At 36.1% G+C, this 12,347-nt stretch overlaps 1 pseudogene; it reads left to right on the top strand.

The window, feature by feature from the left end:
- The first annotated feature begins 1,431 nt into the window (after positions 1-1,431).
- Positions 1,432-2,655, top strand: LOC119535248 (annotated as a pseudogene).
- Positions 2,656-12,347: the final 9,692 nt, after the last annotated feature.

The following is a 12,347-nucleotide window of genomic DNA, read 5'->3' as shown; positions in this document are numbered from 1 at the left end:
GCAATGGAGATTTGCAAAATATCACCATTTGATTCTCCTAATCATACTCTTGTCTGAAGCAAGTCTCTGGGTGACAGTGTCTTTGACACCTTCACACAGTTTTGCAGAGTTAAGAGGTATAATGATGTTGGCTGGTTGCTCTTAGATATGCTGGATAAAGTTATCAGAGAAAGGGATGAGCTAAAGGCTTCAAATTTGAAACTTAAGTGCCATATGACAGATGTAAAGATTTCTATGTGGGCCTGGAAAGAAAATCTTTTTTCCTGTGGCCAAAGACTTAAGATTTCTGAAAACCAGACCCAGAGTCTCATTGTGCGAGTAGCGGATTTACAACGTAAACTAAAATCTCAACCTCACAGGGTATTTGTTATTAAAGTAAAGTCATTGATTGGAAAAGAATGGTAACCTGAAACTCGGGATGGGGACAGATGCACTGATAATAATGACACTGAGGACACTGGAAGCATAGATTCTGCTGAGTCTTTGCTAGATATACCAGTAATGGTCTGCCCTGAGGAAACAGCTCCCCCACCTCCAGTCTGCCTTGAGAAGATAGCTACCCAACCTCCAGCTTGCTCTGAGGAAACAACTTCCCAACCTCCAGTCTGCCCTGAGGAGCCTGCCATCCAATCTCCACCTAAAGAAATTAATGCTTCAGTACCTGTTAAACCTATAATCACCTCCCCTGAGGAAGCAGACCTCACTCCTCTGGCTAGAGAGATTAATCTGTTTCAGGAGATGAAACTGCAATGGAATGTCCTGAGGGAAATGACTTAAGGGATACTACTAATTCTTTTCATGACCCACCCCCACCACCAGTCTTTGCTTCAAGACCTATAACCAGACTAAAGTCCCAACAGGCCCTGAAGAGTGAGGTACAAAGCTAAAAAGTTATGAAAAATAGTCACAAAACCTACAGTGACATAGATGTATATTTCTCTTCCCTCACCTTACTCCTTCTCTTCCACCAAAGTAACCACTGTGAGAAGTTTATGCCCATCCTCCTACTCTTTCTCTATGCATTCACACACATACAGGCAGAAAAATATAGATAGGGATAATGTGTATTCACATGTGAATATAGAATTACTTTAATACAATCACATATACAAAGTCTAGTGAGCCATATATTTCTGTTATGTAGAGCTATCTCTGTTTTTTAATTCTTAATTTAATTGCAAGCTGATAAATATCTTCCATTGTTGAAATAAATATTCATAAATATGCACACATATGAATTTAATTTGCACCATTGTTTGCATGGCAAATTAGAAAAAATACTAAATATCTATCCTATAGGGTAATGATTAACAAATTACGAGATACCCATATTTTGAATAATATGAAATTCCTTAAATCAAGAGATAGCTCTAGAGACAAATCCCCTAAGTGACAGAAGCAACAACATTTATGAAAACCTCTTTGGCCGTTATGGATTCATCTGACCTTCAAAGGAAAAAAGTATCTGCCATTGGTGGTGGCCTGGTTGGAGCATTAAATGCCTGCTTTCTTGCAAGGAGGAATTTCCAAGTTGATGTATATGGAGCAAGGGAAGGCATTAGAGTGGCTAAATTTGTATGTGGAAGAAGCACCAACTTGGCCCTTTCTTACAGAGAATGACAAAGCATTGAAAGCATTGGCTCTTGCAGATTGTATCCTAAAGTATATCCATGAGAGCAAGAATGATTCATTCTCTTTCAGGAAAAATGTCTACAATTCCCTATGGGGCAAAATCTCAGTATATTCTTTCCAAAAACAGAGAAAATATAAACAAGGATTTTTTTGTCTGCTGTTGAGAAATATCCAAATGTGAAGGTACATTTTGGCCACAGGCTGTCTCAGTGCAATCCTGGAGAAGGAATGATCACAGTGCTTGGATCTGACAAAGTTCCTAGAGACATCACTTGTGACCTCATTGTAGGATGTGATGGAGCCTATTCAGTGGTCAGAAATCACCTCATGAAGAAATCCGCTTTAATTACAGTCAGCAATACAATCCTCATGGTTACTTGGAGTTGATTATTCCAACAAAGAATGGAGATTATGCCATGGAACCTAATTATCTCCATAATTGGCCTAAAACTACCTTCATGATGATTGCACTTCATAATATGAAAAAATCTTTCATGTGTACTTTGTTCATGCCATTTGGTGATTTTAAAACTAATTTTTTAAAACTAGGGTGTGCTGGATTTCCTCCAGAAGTACTTTCCAGATGCCATTCCTCTAATGGGAGAGCAAGCCCTGATGTAAGATTTCTTTCTATTGCCCGCCCAGGCCATGATATCTGTGAAGTGCTCTGTTTTTCACTTAAAATCACACAGAAGATGCAGCTTATGCCATAAAACCCTTCTTTGGACAAGGAATGAATGTGGGCTCTGAAGACTGCTTGGTATTTCATGAGTTGATGGATAAATTCAATTAATGACCTTAGTTTGTGCTTTCCTGAATTCTCAAGTTTTGGAATTCCAGAAGCCTACACTATTTCAGACCTATTCATATACAATTACATAGAGATGTGAGCACACATGGTCAACTCATGGTGGCTCATCTTCCAAAAGAACACAAAAATTTCTTCATGCTCTTACGCCATCTCCCTTTATCCCTTTCTATGTCACCTTCTCCCAAATAAGATACCCTGGACCAGTGGTGTGATAGCACTGGCAGTAAAGGGTAATAAAGAAGGACTATTTTTCTTTGGAACACTGACTGCCATCAGTAGCACCTACCCACCTATATGCTACATGTTACCTGGTCCTGTGGGCTTCTTGAGAAGATCATGGAACTGGATCACTGATTTCCGGAACACAAAACTCCATGGAGTCACTAGAACAAATTCTCAGTAACTTAGCAGGTTATATAAAGACCTGAGGTGGTTGATCTCTCTGTAACCAAAGCTAAGGATCAAAAACATGTTTTCATCATCATATTTAATTCAACAATGGAAGATATTTATCACCTTGCAATTAAATTAATTAAGAATTAAAAAAAGAGAGATAGCTCTACTAAACAGAAATATATGGCTCACTAGACTTTGTATATGTGATTGTATTAAAGTAATTCTATATTCATGTGTGAGTACACATTATCCCTAACTATATTTTTCTGCCTGTGTGTGTGTCTGTGTGTGTGAATGCATAGAGAAAGAGAAGGATGGGCATAAACTTCTCACAGTGGTTACTCTGGTGGAAGAGGAGTTAAGTGAGGGAAGAGAAATATACATCTATGTTGCTGTAGGTTTTGTAACTATTTTTCATAACTTTTTAGCTTATGGTTAGTGAGGAGAGAATGCTGCAAATGCCAGAAGAAATAAAGAAAGAAATGTGTCATGTTTGCAATAATTAAAAAAATCATCTTTCTGAATCCCATTGCTGAAAGAAACAGCATCTGTTGTTTTTGTTCTTACTGTCATTTCACAGGCAAGCATTATATTTTTCTACTCTTGAATCTCTCTTCTATGCTCACTCGTCCACCCCAACTGCCCAGTTCATTTGGTGCTTAGAATACATCTAGAAATGAATATGCTAACAGAAGCAGATATATGCTGGGCCATTATAGCATGGTGTCAATGGATATGCATCTAACACTTTGTAATTTATTTCCCATGACCAACATAGCATTAAGAATGTATTCGCTTATGCATTTTTCTCTTCTCTAAAATGTTTAGAGTTGTTCTAATGGTTGAGGGCGCTAAGCCTAGAGCATATTGCACTGTCGCTTGATGCTTACTTCCCTGGTGTTGCAGTATTTTTTGGCCTCCAAAGGTGAGTTAACATTTTAATGTTGTTTTATTTTTTCAATTTGTTTAAAATAACTGGAAAATTCGCTATGAATCAATATAGTCATTGGAAAATGTGCTATTACTTGCCGAGATTTCTCTGTCCGGTTGTCTGGTGCTTATGGAGCTGAGCACATGAGGGCCGGTGCGCTGATGCTCGGTGGGAGCAGGGGTTGGTGCTGCTTGTCAGCCTTTGCCAGCATGAGGAGGAGGCAGCACTGCCTAGGTCAAAACAGAACAAGCACTTTCTGTACATCCCTTCCAGAAAGTTATTTTATTTAAACATGGTTCTTAATGCATTATGAAAAAGTGACCTTTTTTATTTCAAATATCTATATATTTTTTTACAAGTTGTCGATTTTCTCAAACAAGTTTTGTTTCATCCTCAGGCAAAAAGGTCTATTTGTAAGAACATGTCACTGAAAGCATGATGGAGACCAAGGCAACATGATGATTTGACTTACCAGAAGGAGTTTTGGCATGAACCCTTAAAGAAATAGCATAAAAAGTACTTTGCATCTGTAATTGGAAGATAATCTGGCTTACTATTTAATTCCTGTTTTTATATTCTAGCACACATGCTCACAGTTGGTGGATATGATTTTTTTAAAAAATTACTGTCAAGTTGCTAATTCTTTCTGATGTTGTTGTTGCCTTAAGTTCATCCTTTTTGTTCGGTGTTAATTGTCCTGCTATTGTGCTTGCTCTGTTTGAAATAAAATGATATTAAGAAATCACATTGCTGATTCTTTGATAATATGAATGCTTAGTGTAAACATGCCTTCAGAGAAGTTTTTGGTTTCTAAAGTTTGAAGTGTTTCAGACTTCAGATGAAGGAAAACTATATTCCTTAATGTAACTTTAATGCATTATTTAATGACTCCAATAAATCCTCATGCATTTTTTCTCTCTACATGAGAAGAAAAATCAGCATTTATTATTTAATACAATTTCTCAAAGAACAATTTACAGTTGAGGTTAAAAGTATTCATTTTCCTAGTCTTGAAGCATAAACTATTCATTTTACAAAATAACTGTGAAGGGCTTTTTTATTTTTCACTGATACACATAAAAAATACCTGAACTTTCAATTTAGTAATTTTTAATCAAAATTTTTTTTTACATAAAGACCTTTTTGTCATGTTGCTTCACACAAAAAGTAAACACTTAAATTTCCTAACATTTTCAGCATGCATATTTTAAGTTCATTTCTATGTTGGGAGAACATGCTTTTTAAAGTACTGAACTTATATAAGTGAATGAGAAAGTGTATGGAAAAAGAAAATGATATAAAAAATATATTTGGACTTTTAGAAAGTCTTGATAGGATTCCTTCAGGAGAGTGCATTGCATGATAATTTATCACGTGATTGAGAAAAAAAGAAAATTTTTGTCCTATTTTAGGAACTATCCTGTGAATTAAACAGATCAGAATCAATAAGCACTAGTTAGAGAGAGAAACATAATGATCCTTCTTCTTTTCTAAAATGTCTCAAAAAGAGGTAGCATGGGTTAAAGAGTTAATTGACACATGCTCTTCTGAATATATACATGAAGGGTTAACAAGGGTGATCATTCTCCAGAAGAAAAAAATGAGTCCGAGTGAGGAAAAGTGAACAGGCTTGGATTCTAAACAATACTTAACAGGATAATGGATTCTGAGCTATCAATAATTACCCAGGAAAGACAGCACATAAATAGTGGTCTGAGTGAAAAAAAAAAAAAAAATGAAAAAAAAACTTTTAAATAATAAATAACATTAAGATTATGTTTGAGTTCTTGCATTTGAAAAAGATTTATTTTTAGTGGTAGTAGAGAACTTTAGCAGTTGAAGTTTGGGTTAAAAGAAAGAGGAGATGTTAATTGTCAGTATAAAGCTTAACAGCAATTAGATTAATTGTTGGCATTACATACATATTCTGTTGTTTCTGATCTATATCTGTCTAGCTAATTACCCATCTATCTATATATCTAATCTAATCATCCATTTATCTATTTCCATCTTTCTGTCTCTATGTATCTAATCTATCTTATGCTTATTGAAAAGTTTATCAAAGATATCACATTAATTCAGAAAGCAATTTTTCAAATGTTCAACACTGAAGTGTTGGGAATTTTGCAGTACTATACTTTAGAGTTCAAGATATATTTAACATATGCTAGTCCCTAGACACCCTCAATCCTATGAGATAGCTAAGGTACTATATACATAAAATCAAAAGTGTCCAAAGGCCCCTGGAATAATTGGTAACAGGGGTCTCTGATCATTCCCCCAAAATATAATGAATGTTGTTAATATATTTTCTACATTTGATTCAACAGAATACTGATTATACAGCAGGGACTGCAAGAGGTGGTAGAGAGAGAGAATTAGCAGAACTTGATTCATTCCTTCAAGGGACTGACAATTGTTTCAAAGATTCTAACAACTTAGCGAAATACCATGCTCTTTATTTATTCAAATGAACTAATACAAGGACTCTTAAAAATCATCAAAAATGTTATTGTAGCACAATATATTGTTTCTGAAGCAGCTTTCTTCTTTCCAGTTGGTCTGAGAAAAGCAATTAATCTATCTCTGCCTCAATGTCCTCACCTTTAAAAAAGACTGATAATAAAAGAGTACCTGCTCTTAGGGATATTGAGAGGATCGAATGAATTAATTCATGTTAAGTGCTAGAAGAATGCCTAACATATAGAAAGAATTTAATAAATAGAACCTCTTATGTCATTACCTATACATCAATCACTTATACGGTACACCACTAGTGCCTAATAGTGTGCATATCACAGAGTAGTCTAACTTATTGCACAGTGGGGAGCCTTAAGAAGGGATTGGAGGGATGGAAAGAGGAGAGTAAGATCAGGATATTTTTAATCCCTGGCTTGTTCTCTGTAGGATTGCCTCAAGAGGGCTGTGTCTCTAGAGTAAAAGTCACAGTTTATCTCAAGCTGGCCCTATTTCCACCATATTCTCTTACCAGTCTGGGTAACCCGTAGCTCCTTCCCAACATTCCTTCAGGCCTCAGATGAGAAAAACTGCTGCTGTTGTTAGCACTGTGATATTGCACTATGCCTGAGGTCCCCTTTTAAACTCTTTTTGAAATACCCTAATTTAAGTGTGCCATATGTTTCACGCTTCTGTCCTAACTGATACAGGTGGTAAAAAAAAAAAAACAGTAAAATAAATTATTGTTTTTTTTTAACATTTTTTTAAAAACTATCTGCCTTCAAAAAAAAGGAGAAAAGCTGTACATTTACATTTTAGGAAAAAAACACAAAGGATTAAGAGTATGGTCTCATGTTAAATTGTTTATGTCCAAATTCTGATTTGGCCATTTATGACTCTTTAGTTGCTTTATTTCCCTAAAATTCAGTGTTCTCACTAATAAAATGGGTTAACAGTGAATGGTAAATAGCATTTATCTCATAGTATTGAGGTTAGGATTATAGAAAAAATATATGTAAAGTGTTTAGCACAGTGCCTTGCACAAGGTAAGGTTTTAATGAAAAGTAGCTATTATTTTTATTATCTGTGTATGACACCTTACAAACAAGTTAATATTTTAAGGCTTAAGTGGTTTGCTTTTTTATTACCATCACAAAATTAAGCACGATGAAAAAATCTAAGTGCATATTTGTAAATAAGTTTAAGTCATAACTTTGTTATAAAATAAACATGCCCTGAGGCAGACTAGAAATATTTGTCTTTGTAACTGTCTAAATGTAACCTGTAACTTTCAGCTTTTCTAATACCTTCATACAATATTATCTGGTGGAGTCAGACTAGTTCAAACTAGTAGAACTGGATCATAAATGAATGAAACATTTAGTAAGCCTCTCTCTATAAAAATGTTACTGTAAACTAGTGTTACTCACTCTTTCCTCACAGATCCTAGACTTTCCTGGCAGGCTCCTCATAAACTGCCTGAAACAGGTAAGAGTGAACTCAGTGGTTAGGATTCAAGATCCATTAACAAAACAGCATCATTTTTAACATTTTTTTTATACTGTACTAGAGTAGAAGACTACTTTTGAAGGGAAGGTTTCATTGTGAGTTTGATCCAAATTAAGATAATTGCTATTAATAACAATGAAAGGCATGTATAATATAAAAAATATCAGATCTACTCAGTTCCCTGTTAGTCACATGCATCTTTTTCTAGCCCCAAAGGCTCTGCAAATAGAATTAGCCCTGCATAAAAGTAATACATCTTTTATGCACATCCTAAACTTGAATATTTATATCTAAACATTACAAATCATTCTTAATGTAATTTCCTATTGTTTTCTAATTTCAAACGTAACGTATACTTATTGTGGAAAACTTGGAAAATAGAGAAGAGTGTAAGGAATAACTCATAGTGTTGTGAAGAGTGTGCCTAGCTCATCATTCTCCATAAATAGCTAGACTGTAGATTTAAGGTGATACTGCATTTTATTACTGACATTATTATACGAATAATCAGGCAACCTCCTATAAATGCAAACATTATGCAGCAATATTTTTCCATGACATTATAAATATCTTGAAAACACCATTATGTAGTAGAATAATCCTTTTTAAAAATGTGCCTTAATTTATTTAGGTATTGCCCTATATTTTCACATTTAGGTGCTTGTCAATTTTTCTCTATTTTAAATGACTATATCATGATAATCCTTGTAAAGAACATTTTTATACTTACTTGATTACTCCCCATGATTTTTAGAAAGACAATTGGGTTAAAGACTATGAATCTAAATTGGCCTCTCAAAATATACTACTATATTATTTTTAAATTCATTTTCATTGAGATATTCACATACTGTAAAATTTTCCAAAGTGTACATTCAGTTGTCCACAGTACCATCATATAGTTGTGCATTCATCAACCCAATCTATTTTTTGAACATTTTTCTTGTACCAGAGAAAGTGAAAAAAAAGAATAAAAAATAAAAATAAAAAACACCCAAATCATCCCCCCCCATTTTTCATTTAGTTTTTTGTCACCATTTTTCTACTGATCCATCCATACACTGAATAAAAGGACTATGTTACACAAGGGTTTCACAATCACACTTTCACCCCTTGTAAGCTGTATTGCTATACAACCGTCTTCAAGAGTCAAGCCTACTGGGTTGTAGTTTGATAGTTTCAGGTATTTATTTCTAGCTATTTCACTTCACTAAAACCTAAAAAGGGTTATCTATATAGCGCATAAGAATGCCCACCAGAGTGACCTCTTGACTCCATTTGAAATCTCTCAGCCATAGAAAGTTTGTTTTGTTTCATTTCGCATCCCCCTTTTGGTCAAGAAGTTGTTCTCAATCCCATGGTGTCAGGTCCAGATTCATCCCTGGTTGTCATATCCCGCATTGCCAGGGAGCTTTATACCCCTGGGAGTCAGGTCCCACGTGGTGGGGAGGGCAGTGAGCCCACCCACTGAGTTGGCTTAGCTAGAGAGAGGGCCAAATCTGAACAACAAAGAAGTACTCAGGGGGAGACTCTTAGGCACAATTATAAGCAGGTTTATCCTCTCCTTTGCAGTAATGAGCCTCATAAGGGCAAGTCCTGTAAGAGAGGGCTTGGCACATCAAACCGTCAGTCCTCAATATTTGTAAGAACATCAGCAACAATCCAGGTGAGGAAGCCCAACACCTCTGTATTTTCCCCTAGCTCCTCAGGGGGGTCCTGCATATATTTTTTATTGTCTGCTCTAATTACTTTGGGATGCTTTGCTATTTCACAGCAACCTATGCAATCTTATCAGGTCTCACTTCCTATTTAAAGTTCCATGTAATTATGGTATTTGAACAAACTGTATGAGTTAAATTATTTAAGAAATGTACCTCTTGCACCAACTAACCATCTCTTCCCTTGTTCTCACATGGAATTTGAGGTTTTAAAATGCAGTCAGTATTGTCCTTTTCCCTTTGGCTAATTTGCCCTAGTCCTAACCACATCTGCTTCATTCGTATCTCTAGTTGAAGTCTGGACTCTCTTTTTCAGCTTTTTTAACAGTTGCTATATGTTCTAATACTGACATCCGTATCTGCCAAGATCTAGCTCTGAGTTTCAGGTGTCACACAGGTACCCAGTGTTCTAGAGACCAATCAGGTTATACACAAAGGGATAAGCATCTCAGAGTTTGGAGACAGCCATTATAATTCAGGAATAGATTTGACTGCTGTAAGGGTTTACAATCTAAGGACCATTAAATAACCATTCCTCTTTTAGACTGTGCTCTAGGATTCAATTCTGAGTTTACACATTATAGTTAGTCCATATTGGTGAGGCGTTATAGTGTTTGCCTCTGTTTCTGGTATACTTAAAGCAAAATGCTGTCTACACATTCCATTCACCTTGTTGCGTGTCTCACCGCTTCACTCCTTGCAGTTGCTCAATATTCCATTGTATGCACACATAACAGTTCACCACTCTGTTTCTCAGTCGATGTACTCTTAGGCACCTCCACCCATTGCAAATCATGCATACTCTCTCCATAAACACCAGTGTGCAAATGTCCATTCATGTCCCTGCTCTCAGATACTCCAAGAAAATGCCCCCTAATGAGGTTGCAGGACCTTACCACATTCATATACTTAGCTTCGTGTAGAACCACTCCCCTGTCCTCCAGAAAGGCTATACCATTCTACCTCCTAACCAACAGTAAAAACATACATCCTTCTCTCCATGTTGTCTCCAGAACTTTTATCTCTGTTTATATTTTTCCATAAAATTTTATAGAGCTATATTCACAAACCATATAATTATCCACAGTGTACTATCAGTTGTTCATGGTATCATCATACCATTGCACAGTTATCATCACAGTCAGCACTTGAACATATTGATTACTATGAAAAAAAAAGTTTTTTAATGAATAATAAAAGAAGATAAAAATAAAATAAAATGTACAATATAATAATAGGGTCAGACAACACCACTAGCAAGAGTCCCATGTCCCTCCCTTATAACACCCTCTCATATACATTTAGCTTTTGTATATTGCCTTTGTTACATTTAATGGAAGCATATTACAGTGTTACTGTTAACCATAGACTCCAGGTTGCTTTGATTATATTTATCCCCAATACCATCCCCTTTCCAACACTCTGCATGGTTGAGATTCATTTGTTCTACCACATGCAAGAACAGTTTTATATTTGTACATTTAGTCACAATCCTTGATGACTAAAGTATTTGTTAAGTTAAACAGTCCCAGTCTTTATCTTCTATCTTTACCTCAGGTGTTGTTCTTGCCCCTAGCCCAACTCTTTCAGCTTTACACATGGACATCTTTGTTCGGTGTAGTTACAATATTTTGCTACCATCACACAGTATTATGATATCTATTTCTGGATCTATACAATCAATCCTGCTGAACATTCTGTGGTCCTTCAGCATCAAATGCCTTACCTCCACCCTCTATCTATTTCCTGGTAGCCTGTGTTATCAGCTTTTAACTCTTAAAGTTTGCTTATTAATGTTAGTTCATATTAGTGAGACCATACAGTATTTGTCTTTTTGTTTCTGGCTAACTTTGCTCAACATGATGACCTCAAGGTTCATCCACATTATTATATGTTCCATGTTTTTGTTCTGTCTTACAGCTGTGTAATATTCCATCATGTGTATGTACCACAGTTTGTTTATCCACTTGTCTGTTGTTGGACATTTGGGCTGTTTCCATCTCTTGGCTATTGTGAATAATGCCGCCATAAACATTGGTTTACAAATGTCCATTCATGTCTTAACTTTCAGTTCCTCTGAGTATATACATAGTGTGCCGGTTTGGATGTATTATTTCCCTCAAAAAAAAAAAAATCTTTGATGCAGTCTTGTGTGGGCAGACTTATTAGTGTTGATTAGATTGTAGTTCTTTGACTATTTCATGGAGATGTGACCCACTCAATTGTAGGTGATAACTCTGATTAGATAATTTCCATGGAGGCGCAGCCCCACCCATTCAGCCAGGGCCTTGGTTAGTTTACTAGAGCTCTATGTAAGCTCAGACAGAAGGAGCAGGCTTGCTACAGCCAAGAGGAACACTTTGAAGAATGCACAGGAGCTGAGAGAGGAGCTTCGGCTTACACAGACAGTTTGGAGACAGCCTTTGAAAGGAGATTTTGCTCTGGAGAAGCTAAGAGAGGACCCTCAAGAGCAACTAAGAGTGACATGTTTTGAGGAGCTGAAGCCTAGGGAGGAATGTCCTGGGAGAAAGCCATTTTGTAAATAGAACTCCAGAGCAGATGCCAGCCAAAGTGCCTTCCCAGCTAACAGAGGTTTTCTGGATGCCATTGGCCATCCTCTGGTGAAGGAACCTGATTGTTGATGCATTATTTGGATATTTTATGGCCTTAAGACTGTAACTGTGCAACCAAATAAACCCTGTTTATAAAAGCCAATCCATTTTTGGTGTTTTGCCTCCCAGCTGCATTAGCAAACCAGAACAGATTTTGATACCAGAGAAGTGAGGTGCTTCTGAGTTTGCAAATATCAAACTTGTTGGAATGACTTTTTAAATGGATAAGGGGAAGGTTCTGGAAGAATTCTGAGGAGTTTGATAGCAAAGGCCTAAATTGC

This window comes from Choloepus didactylus, chromosome 5 (genome assembly GCF_015220235.1).
Source record: "Choloepus didactylus isolate mChoDid1 chromosome 5, mChoDid1.pri, whole genome shotgun sequence".
Taxonomy (NCBI): Eukaryota; Metazoa; Chordata; class Mammalia; order Pilosa; family Megalonychidae; genus Choloepus; species Choloepus didactylus.
This window is presented reverse-complemented; position numbering and strand designations above follow the sequence as displayed.